Source organism: Scyliorhinus torazame, chromosome 9 (assembly GCF_047496885.1).
Source record: "Scyliorhinus torazame isolate Kashiwa2021f chromosome 9, sScyTor2.1, whole genome shotgun sequence".
In the NCBI taxonomy this organism is placed as follows: Eukaryota; Metazoa; Chordata; class Chondrichthyes; order Carcharhiniformes; family Scyliorhinidae; genus Scyliorhinus; species Scyliorhinus torazame.
Genome location: NC_092715.1, coordinates 267,354,091 through 267,370,061, shown reverse-complemented (window position 1 = coordinate 267,370,061; position 15,971 = coordinate 267,354,091). Strand labels below are relative to the sequence as shown.

The following is a 15,971-nucleotide window of genomic DNA, read 5'->3' as shown; positions in this document are numbered from 1 at the left end:
TGACCCCTAATACATACCACCACATTAACCCCTTGTTAAAAAGGAACCCGGCGGGGTGGTGGTTCGCATGGTGGTAGGGGTTTACAAGGCTGGTCCTGGGAGGAAAATTTTGGGCATGTTACTACAGTTTTAGCCCTACACTGGGCTATGTACAAAGTTTGTGAAACTATTTACAATATTAGTAAGAGAAAATTTTTTTTTTTTGTTACAATCCAACAACATTCTTGGTGTCACGCCGATGCCATGAGTCGAGCGGGCGGTCTGGTCTTCCTCGTCGATCGCCTCAGCCCCGGTGGTGGTGCAGGTGCTTGTTCAGGCGTTGTCGTCTCCGGGACCGTTTCGGTGTTCGTTCCTGTTTCACTCCTGGGCGGGCACGGGAGGAGGACCGATCCTCCCGGGAAGGGGGCGGTCGCGGGGTGCGCCGGTGGTAGGGAGGGGATGATCGGTGTCGGAGGGGTGTGTGTGTTGCCAGCCGGCGCCAGGTCCCGCAGGGAGACCGTGTCCTGTCGGCCGTCGGGGTACGCCACGTAGGCGTACTGCGGGTTCGCGTGGAGAAGGTGAACCCTCTCGACCAACGGGTCCGATTTGTGCGCCCGCACATGTTTCAGGAGCAAGATGGGTCCTGGGGCCGCCAGCCAGGTCGGCAGTGACGTTCTGGAGGAGGACTTCCTGGGGAAGACAAGGAGGCGCTCATGAGGCGTTTGGTTAGTGGTGGTACACAGCAGCGACCGGATGGAGTGGAGAGCATCCGGGAGTACCTCCTGCCACCGGAAAACTGTGAGATCCCTGGACCGTAGGGCCAGCAGGACGGTCTTCCAGACCGTGCCGTTCTCCCTCTCTACTTGCCCGCTCCCCCGGGGGTTGTAGCTGGTCGTCCTGCTCGAGGCTATGCCCTTGCTGAGCAGGAACTGGCGCAGCTCGTCACTCATGAAGGAGGACCCCCTGTCGCTATGGATATATGCGGGGCAACCGAACAGTGTGAATATGGTGCCAAGGGCTTTAATGACTGTGGCCGCTGTCATGTCGGGGCAGGGGATGGCGAAGGGGAAACGAGAGTACTCGTCCACCACGTTCAGGAAGTATGCGTTGCGGTCGGTGGAGGGGAGGGGCCCTTTGTAATCCAGACTGAGGCGTTCAAAGGGGCGGGAAGCCTTGATCAGGTGGGCTCTATCCGGCCTGAAAAAGTGCGGTTTGCACTCCGCGCAGATGTGGCAGTTCCTGGTGACTGTACGGATCTCCTCCACAGAGTAGGGGAGGTTGCGGGACTTTATGAAATGGTAGAACCGAGTGACCCCCGGGTGGCAGAGGTCCTCGTGGAGGGCTTGGAGTCGGTCTATTTGTGCATTGGCACATGTGCCACGGGATAGGGCATCGGACGGCTCGTTCAGCTTTCCGGGACGGTACAAGATCTCGTAGTTGAAGGTGGAGAGCTCGATCCTCCACCTTAAGATCTTGTCATTTTTAATTTTGCCCCGCTGTGCATTATCGAACATGAAGACTACCGACCGTTGGTCGGTGAGGAGAGTGAATCTCCTGCCGGCCAGGTAATGCCTCCAATGTCGCACAGCTTCCACTATGGCTTGGGCTTCCTTTTCCACTGAGGAGTGGCGGATTTCTGAGGCGTGGAGGGTTCGGGAGAAAAAGGGCCACGGGTCTGCCCGCTTGGTTAAGGGTGGCCGCCATAGCTACGTCGGATGCGTCGCTCTCGACCTGGAAGGGGAGGGACTCGTTGATGGCGCGCATCGTGGCCTTTGCGATATCCGCTTTGATGCGGCTGTAGGCCTGGCGAGCCTCTGTCGACAGGGGGAAGGTAGTGGTCTGTATTAGCGGGCGGGCCTTGTCTGCGTACTGGGGGACCCACTGGGCGTAGTATGAAAAGAACCCCAGGCAACGTTTCAGGGCTTTGGAGCAGTGGGGGAGGGGAAATTCCATAAGGGGGCGCATGCGTTTGGGGTCGGGGCCTATTATCCCATTGCGCACTACGTATCCCAGGATGGCCAACCGGTTTGTGCTAAAAACGCACTTTTCCTCGTTGTATGTGAGGTTCAAGGCGTTAGCGGTCTGGAGGAATTTTTGGAGGTTGGCGTCGTGGTCCTGCTGATCGTGGCCGCAGATGGTTACGTTGTCGAGATACGGGAACGTGGCCTGCAACCCGTGCTGGCCAACCATTCGGTCCATCTCCCGTTGGAAGACCGAGACCCCGTTCATGACACCAAATGGGACCCTTAGGAAGTGGTATAGACGCCCGTCTGCCTCGAAGGCTGTGTACTTGCGGTCACCTGGGCGGATGGGGAGCTGGTGGTAGGCGGACTTGAGGTCCACGGTGAAGAAAACCTTATACTGGGCAATCCGATTTACCATGTCGGATATGCGGGGGAGAGGGTACGCATCTAGCTGTGTGTACCTGTTGATGGTCTGGCTATAGTCTATGACCATCCTTTGCTTCTCCCCGGTCTTTACTACTACCACCTGGGCTCTCCAGGGACTATTGCTGGCCTGGATTATGCCTTCCTTCAGCAACCGCTGGACTTCAGACCGAATAAATATCCGGTCCTGGGCGCTGTACCGTCTGCTCCTAGTGGCGACGGGTTTGCAATCCGGGGTGAGGTTTGCAAACAAGGACGGCGGTTCAACCTTGAGAGTTGCGAGGCCGCAGATAGTGAGTGGGGGTATTGGGCCGCCGAATTGAAATGTTAGGCTCTGCAGGTTACACTGGAAATCTAATCTCAGTAATGTGGGCGCGCAGAGTTGGGGAAGGACGTAGAGCCTGTAGTTTTTAAACTCCCTCCCTTGCACCGTTAGGTTCGCAATGCAGAACCCTTTGATCTCTACGGAGTGGGATCCTGCAGCTAGGGAAATCTTTTGCGTACTTGGATGGATGGTCAGAAAACAGCGTCTTACCGTGTCTGGGTGAATGAAACTTTCAGTGCTCCCGGAGTCGATCAAGCATGATGTCTCGTGTCCGTCGATCAGCACCGTTGTTGTCGTCGTCTGGAGCGTCCGGGGCCGTGATTGATCCAGAGTCACCAAAGCCAGTCATGGTCGTAGTGTCGTGGCGTCTTCTTCGGACCCCGTGGAGCCGTTGATGCTGGGGTCCTTTGTTGTCATCCAAGATGGCGGCGTCCATGAATCGCACGTGGTCGGGGGTGGACAAAATGGCCGCCCCCATGAATCGCACGTGGCTGGGGGGTCACAAGATGGCGGCATTCATCCTCCCCTCGTGGTGCCCGGGACCCAAAATGGCAGCGCCCGCGGGTCGCACATGGGGCGCTGGGGGGGTTGGGGAGCGTTTGGGCTGTGCTGGGCTCGTTCTTCTCCGGGGATTGCGGCGACCCCCCCGGGACCGGCACACAGCCGCGTAATGGCCCTTCTTGCCGCAGCTTTTACAAATAGCTGCGCGGCCCGGACAGCGCTGCCGGGGGTGTTTCGCTTGCCCGCAGAAATAGCAGCGGGCCCCCCTGGGATGGTCTGGCGCTTTAACTGCGCAAGCCTGTGAGGGAGGGGGGGGGGTTTGTCGCGACGGGGGTCCACGGAGCCCAAGGGGCTGCCGCGCGGTCGGGGCCGTAGGCGCGGGCGTTTTGCGAGGCCACATCTAGGGAAGCTGCAAGGGCCCGTGCCTCTGAGAGTCCTAACGACTCTCTTTCTAAAAGTCTTTGGCGGATTTGGGGAGAGTTCATACCTGCCACAAACGCATCGCGAATTAGCATGTCCATGTGTTCGATCGCGTTCACCGGCGGGCAGCTGCAGCCCCGTCCCAAAATTAGCAGCGCGGCGTAGAATTCTTCTAGCGATTCTCCGGGACTTTGTCGTCTCATTGCGAGTTGGTAGCGCGCGTAGACCTGGTTCACCGGGCGAACGTAGATGCTCTTCAGTAATGCGAGCGCCGTCGGGAAATCCTCTGCGTCTTCTATGAGAGGGTAAATTTCCGGGCTTACCCTCAAATGCAGGACCTGCATTTTCTGGTCTTCTGTGATCCGGCCGGGGGCCGTTCGGAGGTAGCCTTCAAAACATGCTTGCCAGTGTTTAAATACTGCTGCCGAGTTCGCTGCGTGGGGGCTGATCCGCAGGCATTCCGGGGCGATCCGGAGCTCCATAGTCCTTTAAGCTCGCTTAATAAATTGTAGCGCACAATGACTTACGAGAGAGACGAGTAGTGATGAAGTCGATGAGGCTTTATTAAGCGAGACTTGTCCCCAGCAGTTCAGCAACAGAATGAAGCGGCGGGGAGAAGCTCGGGTTCTTATACTCCGCCTTCAGGGCGGAGCCAGGAGTCAACAGCCAACCAGGACCCGGGATCTGTCAGCCAATAGCATCACGGCTTCACAGTCCCACATGACCCCTAATACATACCACCACACATGGATTGTGGGCGGCACTGCCAAGGTCAGAATTTTGTTGCCTGTCCTTAATCGCCCTTGAACTAAGTGGCTTGCCCAGTGGGGAGTGCAGTGGGGAGTAAAGAGTCAACCACATTACAGTGGATCTGGAATCACATACAATGGGACAGACTGGGCAGGCGTTCTTCACCAAAGGGGCATTGGAGAACCAGATGCATTTTTACAGCAATCAATGATAATTGCCATTGCTGAGATTAGCGTTATAGGTGCGATTCAACCGGAAAAATTCTATATCCTGTTCTGGGCGGGTTTGGTGGGATGGTTCTCTTTGCCAAGGCTGCACTTAGAGTCATTTCCTGCTGGCGAGCCTCAAAAGGGTCCTTGCAGATCGGAGCGCCATTTTGGAAGGTTGCCCCAGTCTTCCCGCCCCCCCCCTTCCCTCTTTCAGCCCTCCCCCGTTTCTGCCCCCCTCTCCTCATTGAGGAGGTGACCAGGAACACCCTGTCACCCACCCTCCACCTGGAAGTCACCCCCGGCCCAATCCCTGACAGTGCCAACTTGGCACCCTGGCAATGGCTGGGTGGTATTACCAGGGTGCCAGGCTGGCATGGCCAAGGTGCCACCCTGCCCTGACCCCGACCACCCACGTGTCTCTAATAGCCTAGGAGACCCCCCCCCCCCCCCAGGTGCCATTACGACTGGTTAACGTTTGTGCAGACCAGCACTAAACGACACCCTGGCGAGGTCTCCCAGGCATGTCAGTGAGGTCCCGGGTGACAGAAGAATCCCGTTAATGGATCCCTGTTCTGGATCATGCTCGTTGACAGCGAGATCCAGATCATGGCGTCTCGCAAGACCTTAAATCACACGAGACGTTTCAAGCACTTAAATAGCACTTCAAAGAAACATACAGTTCCTTTGATGCACAGCATGCATACAATACAACCATGCTGCCTATTGGATGGAGCACAACATTGGCATACCAAAAATCACTTCCACTAAACCACACTGGCATCTGAACTGCTGTATATAGACCTGGAGCAGTCTACGTTCAATTGCCATTCTGCATGGAGTGAGCTGATTTCAGTCTCTGAAGCAGTGGGGTTTCTACGTTTTGTCTTCAAGCCCCTGAAAATGGATTGGGAATCTAACGATGTGCAGGTTAGGTAGATTGGCCATGCTAAATTGTCCACTAGTATCAAGGGATATACAGGTTAGGTTATGCGGATAAGGTGGCGTTGCAGGGCTGTGGACCTGGGTAGTGGCATAACATCCACTCATGTATATAATGAGATGCAGACAGGTTTGACACACAGGATAACCAATGAACACACATGACACATAACAACCAATCACCAGACAGGACACCACCACTATAAAGCACACGGGCATTAAGACTCTCCCTCTCTCTACAGGACACAGTTACTGAGATAGTCAGAGTGCACAAGCCAGTGAGCACTATCACCATGAGGTAGAGAGTTAGTCTGGTCAAGCCAGTAGGAGGTTATCAGTTAGATCAATAGAGTGTCAACTCACAGCAGACTATGTACAGCAATCAGGAAGTTCAATAAAACAGCGTTGGACCATCTCCTGTGTCAGAAGCCTGTTTCTAGTTTCACTGCATCGAGTTGCAGTCAACGTTGAACCAACTTACTTAACACATCATTAGAGTGCTCTTTCGGAGGGCCGGTGCAGAACTCGATGGGCCGAATGGCCTCCTTTTGCACCGTAGAGATTCTGTCTATGATTCTATGATTTCAGATTCCTGGTGTCTATCTAGCCAGCCCTACCAGAGAGTGTGGTGCTCAAGTGAGGACGTGATTCGAGAAGGCTGCAAAACTTCCACCGTTTGACAGTTTTGTGACAATCATTGTCCAGGCTAACAAATTAAAATCAGCAACTCAACTCTGGATCCATAACCCCTGCCTGAGGCAGCATCATCGGGAAAGGATGAGAAAGAAGCTTGGTGGGTATCCAAACTGATAAATGCCAAATTACCTTCTGAACCAAAGAAAACAACAGATCCCACGAATGTCATGTGTGCAAAAGGTTCCAGCTGAGAAAGAGGGAGTTCTGTTTGTGCTTTGTGTACAGTTACTCTGTGCGATGAACAGGATGGAACTCTGCGTATTAAGAAATATACAATTATTTGATGGGCCCGTACGCTGTCGCTTGCTTCAATAAAGCCATGACATGGTACAAATTGCCATAAATCTGTTTCTGGCTCCTAGTAAACCCATTCTGCTGTAGGATTTGTCTTTTTATTTTGAGGGGGTATCGGGAGCACCTGGTAATTCCCACAGGTCTGTGTACTCACGGTGCTAGCAGTACTTCCAGCTGCTGATCATCTCTCAGACATTGGGTGTTTGTTGGCCAGCCTGGCTGGCTTAAATACAAGAAGGACTGTATCCATAGAAGCCCTGCTATTTACTTTGCAGCTAATCACATTCTGATGGTTGCTAATACAGCTGCAACAAAAAGATCCAAATGCTTTTCTGACTGCGTACATCGTCAGCTCGAGTATCAGCCTTTTCCACCAATGCTCGCTGCAATAGAAAATCATCAAAAATCTGTGAAATTGATTGCAAGATTTGTACGTATTGATCCCATTTTTTCCCCCTCCCGATTTACCAAGCTTTAACTAATCTGTAATTACAGCTTCAGATTTTATTCAATGTTAAAATTGGGAATAAGTGGGCAGCAATACTAAAAACATTCATTTATTTTATTCTTTCATGGGATATGGACGTCGCTGGCATTTACTGCCCCCCCCCCCCCCCCCTAATTTCCCTCAGGGATATGGTGGTGAGCTGCCTTCTTGAAGCACTGCAGTAGGTTGTAGGTACACCCACAGTGCTGTGAGGGAGGGAGTTCCAGGATTTTGACCCAGCGACAGTGAAGGAGCGGCGACATGTTTCCAAGTCAGGGTGGTGAGTGACTTGGAGAGGAATTTACAGGTAGTGGTGTTCTCAGCTATCTGCTCCCTTGATCTTCTAAGTGGTAGAAGTTGCGGGTTTGAAACATGAAGGGGTCTGAATTGGATCAAGAAGGACTTGCATTTCTCTAACCCTTCCACAACCAGTAAAGTAGTTTTTGAAGTGTAGTTGCTGTTGCCAATTTGGGCACTGCAATCTCTCCACAAAACTAAATAAAATAATAACCTGATGTGGATATTGGTTGAGATATAATTATTGACCAGACAACAACAAGAATTTCTATGCTCTTCTTTTGAAATAGAGAAAGGGGAGACTGGGTCTCAGTCTAACTTCTTGTGTCACCTATCAGATGTCAGACAGTGTAGCACTCCCATGGTTCTGCACTGGATTGTCAACCTGGATTATGAGCTCAAGACTCTGGTGTGGGACTTGAACCTCCTGAATCAGGTGAGAATTTTATTTTAGCCAATGGAATATTCAAAGTGAAACATTTGGCATTCAGAGGGGTATATTTTAACTTTGACCACCAAGAGCCTGTAATCGGTGATCAGCCCCCTGATTTCCCCTTCCAGGTGGTTTGTAGAATGTTCCACACTAGGCGACAAGCTGCAATGTTTCATCTTCCCATTGGATGCCAGGGTGTTCCTGCAATGAAGGAAGTTCAGAGTAATGGAAGCTGTACGTTGACCTGTGCATGCCCACACACATGTTGGGTTTTGCGATCATCGGTTTGTGACGGGGACTTGTGAGACTTAATGCAGAAATGAACAAGATGTTGGATGGAAAGAGAGAGGCAGGCGGGGAAGCTGTGATTAGAACATAATCTATATGTTCATGTGAAGATCAGTGCGTAAAGAGTCATTGCGGGTTTCCTTTGTCTAGTAGCATGGTGGGGGCTTCAACAACACCTGGCATTTATATAGCCCCCTTTAACATAGTAAAACATTCCAAGGCACTTCACAGAAGCATTATCAGACACATTTTGAGCTTCATAAGTTAAGGTTCAGTGACCAAAAGCTTGGTCAGAGATGTAGGTTTTAAAGAGAGTCTTAAAGTAGGAGAGGAAGACAGAGAGGTTGAGGGAGGATTTCCAGAGCTTGGGCGTCTGGCACCAAGGGTATAGCTGTCAATGGTGGAGGGGCGCTCAAGAAAACAAAATGAGAGACATCAGGCTTTTCTTTGGATTGTAAGGCTGGAGAAATTCAGTGATAGAGAGATTTCAGGAAATGAAATAGCCTCTTGTAGCCACATTATGTATGCAACCGTGAAATGGAAACTGGCATCGTGTGCACCCTTCTGCCCTTCCAACTTCTGTTCCTTAAATTCATATGCACCAAGTTTTAAACCCACCTACTACTTCATGTTCACCCGAGTCATGTAGCTAAAAATGTTCCTATTCTTTAATCTATATTAACTGGAAAGGCACTCATAGGTTTGAAGCACAACCTCATAAAAATAACTAAAGATACCGTCCATTGAAATGACCAGGGAACATTAGCCTCTCTCTTCTACTCTTTTGGTGATCACTCGCTAACGAGTATGATTGTCCACCCAAGAAGCTCTGTGTTACTGGTCATGGGTTCAGTAGGTTCATGCATGGCTGATGAGCCTGATCCTAGAGTCGCATCTCCAACCACACACTTGGCAGGTGTTCCCAGGAGGTAGGACTGGTTCCTGGACTCGAGATCGCTGGGATTCCATCCTCAGGCTCCTTTCCTGGGTCTCCTCTTGCCGTCGGGTGTTCTTGAAGAATTGGATCCCTTCAATAAGGCGGTTCCTCCAAGTAGGTCTCTTCTGAGCAAGGATCTCTCAGGCATTGATGTCTATGTTGCATTTCTTGAGGTAAGCCTTCAGGGTGTCTTTGAAGTGCTTCCTTTGTCCTCCTCTTGTTCAGGAGCCTACCTTAGCTGGGTGAAGAAGATTTGTGTTGGCAGTTGAGACTCTGGCTTCCTAAGCACATGGCCGGCCCAGTGGAGTTGGTTACTGATGATCATGACCTCGATACAGGTGCTCTTGGCTCCTTCAAGGACACTGATGTTAGTAGACCTGTCCTCCCAGAATCCATCTCAGACAGCGTTGGCAGTACCTCTTCAGGGCCTTTAGATGATATCTGTATGTAATCCAAGCTTCTGAGCCATATAGAATAGTTGGGATGATGATTGCCTTGTATACGAGGATCTTTGCCGTCGTCGAACACTCTGGTCCTTAGGCATCCGAAGGTGGCACTCGTGAATTGGGTGCAATGTTGGATCTCCACATCAATGTCAGCCTTGGGTGAGAGGTGGCTCCTCAGCTAGGGGAAATGTTCCACGTTTTGGGAGGGTTTCTCCATTGATCTTAATAGAGGGAGAGACCAGATCTTGCCATGGAGTGAGTTGGTAACATTATCTGTCACAAAGCACAATAATGCGATCTGCGAGGGTATCCCAACTTGGAACACTGGTAAATGGGGGTGGATGGTTTTATTTTGTTTTGTTGTGATGAGACAAGTGAAACCCCAGTGAGCATAAACAACCCAGTCATCATGTAACAATCATTAAAGACTATGTATTAAAGTCATAAGAACATAAGAACATAAGAACTAGGAGCAGGAGAAGGCCATCTGGCCCCTCGAGCCTGCTCCACCATTCAATGAGATCATGGCTGATCTTTTGTGGACTCAGCTCCACTTTCCGGCCCGAACACCATAACCCTTAATCCCATTTTTCTTCAAAAAAATGTCTATCTTTACCTTAAAAACATTTAATGAAGGAGCCTCTACTGCTTCACTGGGCAAGGAATTTAATAGATTCACAACCCTTTGGGTGAAGACGTTCCTCCTAAACTCAGTCCTAAATCTACTTCCCCTTATTTTGAGGCTATGCCCCCTAGTTCTGCTTTCACCCGCCAGTGGAAACAACCTGCCCACATCTATCCTGTCTATTCCCTTCATAATTTTATATGTTTCTATAAGCTCCCCCCGCATCCTTCTAAATTCCAACGAGTACAGTCCCAGTCTACTCAACCTCTCCTCGTAATCCAACCCCCTCAGCTCTGGGATCAACCTAGTGAATCTCCTCTGCACACCCTCCAGTGCCAGTACGTCCTTTCTCAAGGAGACCAAAACTGAACAAAATACTCCAGGTGTGGCCTCACTAGCACCTTATACAATTGCAGCATAACCTCCCTAGTCTTAAACTCCATCCCTCTAGCAATGAAGGACAAAATTCCATTTGCCTTCTTAATCACCTGTTGCACCTGTAAACCAACTTTTTGTGACTCATGCACTAGCACACCCAGGTCTCTCTGCACAGCAGCATGTTTTAATATTTTATCATTTAAATAATAATCCCTTTTGCTGTTATTCCTACCAAAATGGATAACCTCACATTTGTCAACATTGTATTCCATCTGCCAGACCCTAGCCCATTCACTTAGCCTATCCAAATCCCTCTGCAGACTTCCAGTATACTCTGCACTTTTTGCTTTACCACATTTGGACACATTGCCCGTGGTCCCCAACTCCAAATCATCTATGTAAATTGTGAACATTTGTGGGCCCAACACTGATCCCTGAGGGACACCACTAGCTACTGATTGCCAACCAGATTACCAATAAAAGACAAATACACACAAACAGGACTACTCTCTCTCTGACAATTACGGTGTATGACTTACTAAATACACACACAGTTTATGTAGAACCTACCGCTTATTCCAAAATATATCCATGATCCTGAACGCCGAAGACTTTTTCTGTTCCACAAACAACATCCAAATTAAATAATCAAATTATAGTTACCACACAATATAGGGATGATACTTAATTCTGGGAAACGTCGTTTCCTGGTCCAGCAAAGATATTTAAAACTCCTGCTGCGAAGGTTTTCTGCACTGCCTTGGTCTAAGGCTTACAGGATTGTTTGATGTAAACTTGACCTCTAGGCTGCTAGCTGGAAAGTTAACTTCCAGTCTTGGTGACTGGAAACATTCTGAGACTGCTGGGTGTTTACTGCCTCCCTGGCCTCTGATTGTCTGGCCAATTATACCTTTGTTCCTCTTAGATAATGTCTTCTGTGTATTTGTCTGTCTGCCCCTATCAACTTCCTTTACTACACATTAATATATGTATACCTCATTGGTCTACCCAAACAACTATAAGCAGCTATGCCTCATAAACCATTCACATTTGATTATTTTCTAAACTCGTTACACGGAGAGATGTATATCAATTGGGGCCGTTTGAATACTGGGTACTGCTGTCTCTAGGCAGATTCATGATAGTAAAGGGCTTGAGTCTTCTTGGAGTTGAGGCTGTGACCAATTCAGCGAAGGTGTCGAGCACAGCTTGGAGATTCTTTGCTGAGAGAGTGGAGATGGCGATGCCGACTACATACTGAAGTTCCACTAATGTCATTTTCTTCTTGGATTTCAACTGGTTGAGGTTGAAAGGTTTCCACTCCACTGGGAAGCTTGTTCTTGATAAGGTGAAGGATGGTGGCGATGAATATGGAGAAAAGGGTAGGGACGATGACACTTGACGCTAGTCTTAACCTCAAAGGTTTCTGTCTTATCTCTATTGGTGAGGGCTGTGGCTGACATCTTGTCGTGGAGGAGTCGGAGAATGTTGATGAATTTCAGTGGACAACTGGCCTTTGACAGAGTCTCCCATAACACTTGAAAATGAAAAATGAAAATCGCTGATTGTCACAAGTAGGCTTCAAAATGAAGTTACTGTGAAAAGCCCCTAGTCACCACATTTTGGCACCTGTTCGGGGAGGCACGTACGGGAATTGAACCGTGCTGCTGGCCTGCCTTGGTCTGCTTCCAAAGCCAGCGATTTAGCCCTGTGCTAAACCAGCTTCCTGATTGACTGATCAAAAAGTTTGGTCAGATCGATGAAAGCCAAATTGAGTGGTTGATGTTACTCCTGGCATTTCTCTTGAAGTTGTCGAGCAGTGAAAATCATGTCTGCTGTTCCAGTTTGGCCGGAAATCACACTGGCTTCCCAGAAGGATTTCCTCAGAAATTGGGAGAAGACAGCTGGCGAGGATTCAGGTATTGATCGTCCTAGCGATGAAGAATAGGGCGATTCCTCGGTCGTCCCACAGTCCACTTTGTTTGCTTTCTTGAAGATAGTGGCGAGGACGGCATCGCTGAGCTCGGCAGGAATTTGTTCTCTGTCCCAGATTTTCAGGAATAGCTAATGAAGATAATGGGTGATCTCTTCCCTTCCAAGTTTGAAACCATTAATTTTTTTATTTATTAATTATATATAGCTTAGTCCAATTCAGATGTATACATGCAGAGGCATCATAGATTTAGATAAAATCTCCCAAACTCATTCAAAATATAACACTAGCTTTTGTAGGTGAACAACTCGCTTCAGCTCCTTCAGGCTTGGTGTTTGAACACTTCTCTTTGATCTCTCTCTGCTTTTCAAATATTTTAGCACCTCATCCCGTATAGTCTTTCCATGATCGAACATTCCCATTGATCTGTAGCGCCCCCGGGGGAAGTACAAATCAACAAATTATACTCTTAGACCATGATTTTTCACCATTAAGTTTGAATGGAAACTCATGTGCTATCAACTCACAATTCCTCAACCTGTGAGCACTGCTCCGGAATTGAATCCTGGAATCACTCCCTCCATTGTCAATCAGTACAAAAGTGACTGCAGCACAAAAGGAACCCTTTAATTCCTCTGCTACTTTGTTGAGGTCATCAATTGAAGTGCCAATTAGAGCTATCTACTCTAATCCCATCTCCCTACTCTTCACCAATACAATTGCAGTTTGAGATAGATGTCTTTCTTCTTGGGGTGGCACTGGGAGATAATCCATAACCCAGCTGCCCTAACTTACACCAAGTCCCACTCACCCATTGTAGCTCAGCTGCATTGGCCTTGTACCTCCGCAGTTGTATCCCCCGTATCCTTCATAGGGAGGAGCTCATAGAGACTTATAAAATTCCAACAGGACTAGACAGGGGAGATGCAGGGAAGATGTTCCCAATGGTGGGTGTGTCCAGAACCAGGGATCACAGTCTGAGGATTCAGGGTAAACCATTTCAGACAGAGATAAGGAGACATTCCTTCACACAAAGAGTGGTGAGCCTGTGGAATTCATTTCCACAGCAAGTAGTTGATGTTAAAACATTGAATATATTCAGGAGGCGGCTGGCACTTGGGGAGAATGGGGTCAAAAGCTATGGGGAGAAAGCAGGATTAGGCTATTGAGTTGGATGATCAGCCATGATCGTGATGAATGGCGGAGCAGGCTCGAAGGGCCAAAAGGCCTCCTCCTGCACATATCTTCTATGTATCTATGTATCTTTGTAACTTCCTCTGGGCCTATCACACTTGGAGCTCCTCCACTCTGTGCTACTCCACCTCTGGCCTCTTGAGCATCTCTGGATTGGATTGGATTTTGTTTATTGTCACGTGTACCGAGGTACAGTGAAAAGTATTTTTGTGCGAGCAGCTCAACAGATCATTAAGTAATTATTTTACTTAATTATTTTACTCTGATTTTAATCACTCCACCTTTCAGAGCCGCACTTTCAGTTATCTGGGCCTCGAGCTCTGGAATGCCCTCTCTGTTCCTCTCCCTCTCTTTCTCCCTTTAAGTCACTCCTTAAAACCAAGCACTTTGACCAAGACACTTGTTCTAATACCCCCTTGATGTGGCTTAGTGTCAATCTTTGGTAACCCTCCTGCAAAGCACCTTGGAATGTCTTTTTTTTTAAAAAATAATTTTTATTAAAGGTTTTCATAAAATATCAATAACAAAATGAGAAAGAAAAAAGAACCCAACAGGGTTAAGTACAAAACACAATCTAAAAAAGCAACCCCCAGATCCCTCTCCCCACCGTACCTAAATAATAAATTAACATTAACACCCCGACTTAAGACAACAGGTGTATACACCCCCTCAGACCCTCCAGTGTAAATAACATAAACAAAAATAAAGTAACCCCACCCCCCGAGCTGCTGCTGCCATTGACCAATGTCTATCGTTCTGCCAGAAAGTCTAAGAACGGTTGCCACCACCTAAAGAACCCTTGTACCGACCCTCTCAAGGCGAATTTCACCCTCTCCAATTTAATGAACCCTGCCATATCGCTAATCCAGGATTCCACGCTTGGGGGCCTCATATCTTTCCACTGAAGGAGAATCCTTCGCCGGGCTACCAGGGACGCAAAGGCCAGAATACCGGCCTCTTTCGCCTCCTGCACTCCCGGCTCCTCTGCCACCCCAAATATTGCGAGCCCCCAGCCCGGTTTGACCCTGGATCCTACCACCCTCGACACCGTCCTCGCTACGCCCTTCCAAAATTCCTCCAGCGCTGGGCATGCCCAGAACATATGGGTGTGATTTGCTGGGCTCCCTGAGCACCTAACACACCTGTCCTCACCCCCAAAGAACCTGCTCATTCTTGTCCCGGTCATGTGTGCCCTGTGCAGCACCTTAAACTGTATGAGGCTGAGCCTCGCGCATGAAGAGGAAGAGTTCACCCTCCCTAGGGCATCTGCTCACGTCCCCTCTTCGATCTCCTCTCCCAACTCCTCCTCCCACTTCACCTTGGAATGTCTTACGTCACAAGGTGCTACACAAATGCAAGTTGTTGCAGCTGATTTGCTGGCAATTGTTATGAGGTCCGACAACATTCTGCTGAGGTACGGTACAGGAGCTAAAAATGCTCTGTCATTAGCTCAATCTCACTTGCCAAGGTCTTTGGCAGAAAACCTAAACAAAATAATCTATTATTAAAACAGAAAATGCTAGAAATTTAAATAATATGTTTCTACTCAATGCACAATAAGGAGGCTCATAACTTTTGGAGTTAACCGTTAAATCAGCTTGCGACTCCTGGGAAATTGATTTCATGGTTCGGCCAGATATAAGTTAAAATGAATTGACAAGAAAATAAGCACAAATTAATGTTTTCCATGGTTGTCAATCAACGTAGAGGATACACTGTACAAAGTTAATTTAAATTCATATGTTAAGACCCAGTAAAACCTGGACATTTCTGTTATCTTCCATAATTCATCTATTTTAATCTGATTTTACCATGGTTAATAATGTGAAAAAAATGAATCAATTAATGATATAATTTGCTTCCAATCGTTCCTTTCCAGCACAGGTCACAAGGTGCCATCCAATATCTCAGGGACTAACTTCAAAGTACCGCTCCCGACACAATCTTCTCAAAGACTGGGAGAGAAAAACTCCAGCCTTCAGCACTAAGGAAATTCCCCCTTTGGAGAAACGTCCTTTTTTTTTTTTGCCCATTTTTCGAACTTATTTCCTCTTCGTATTTTCGGTATTGCCCTCCCCACCTCGACACATTGACCACTGACCAGCTGGACGTGCAGATAAGACAAGCTGCTCTTTTCGCCAGTTTGTACTGACTCATCTGCTGATTTGCTTCCCTGCCGCTGGAAGTTGCTTGATCTCTTGCTTTGCCTGATGATTTAATAAACATGGTGTACATTTCTGTCCTGCATACATTTGACAACTTGGGTTGAGCATATTCGTGGCGGTTTTATTATCTACCACCAACAGTCCTGTCCAGTCAAAGTGCTCTTTCTTTGTCCCCATCCCCATTGCTACAATCATGATCATAAATAAATGTTAATGTGTAAAACAAATTTGAAAAAACCCACAGTGGGCTGGATTCTCCGTTTCTGAGACTAAGTGTTGACACCAGCA

The 15,971-nt window shown here is 48.4% G+C and overlaps 1 long non-coding RNA gene across 1 annotated transcript; it reads left to right on the top strand.

The window, feature by feature from the left end:
• Positions 1–6,109: 6,109 nt before the first annotated feature.
• On the top strand, positions 6,110–15,497 carry LOC140430106 (uncharacterized). Its single transcript, XR_011949330.1, has 3 exons — positions 6,110–6,303; positions 7,575–7,720; positions 15,398–15,497. It is a non-coding gene; the product is annotated as an uncharacterized lncRNA (long non-coding RNA).
• The last annotated feature ends 474 nt before the right edge of the window (positions 15,498–15,971 follow it).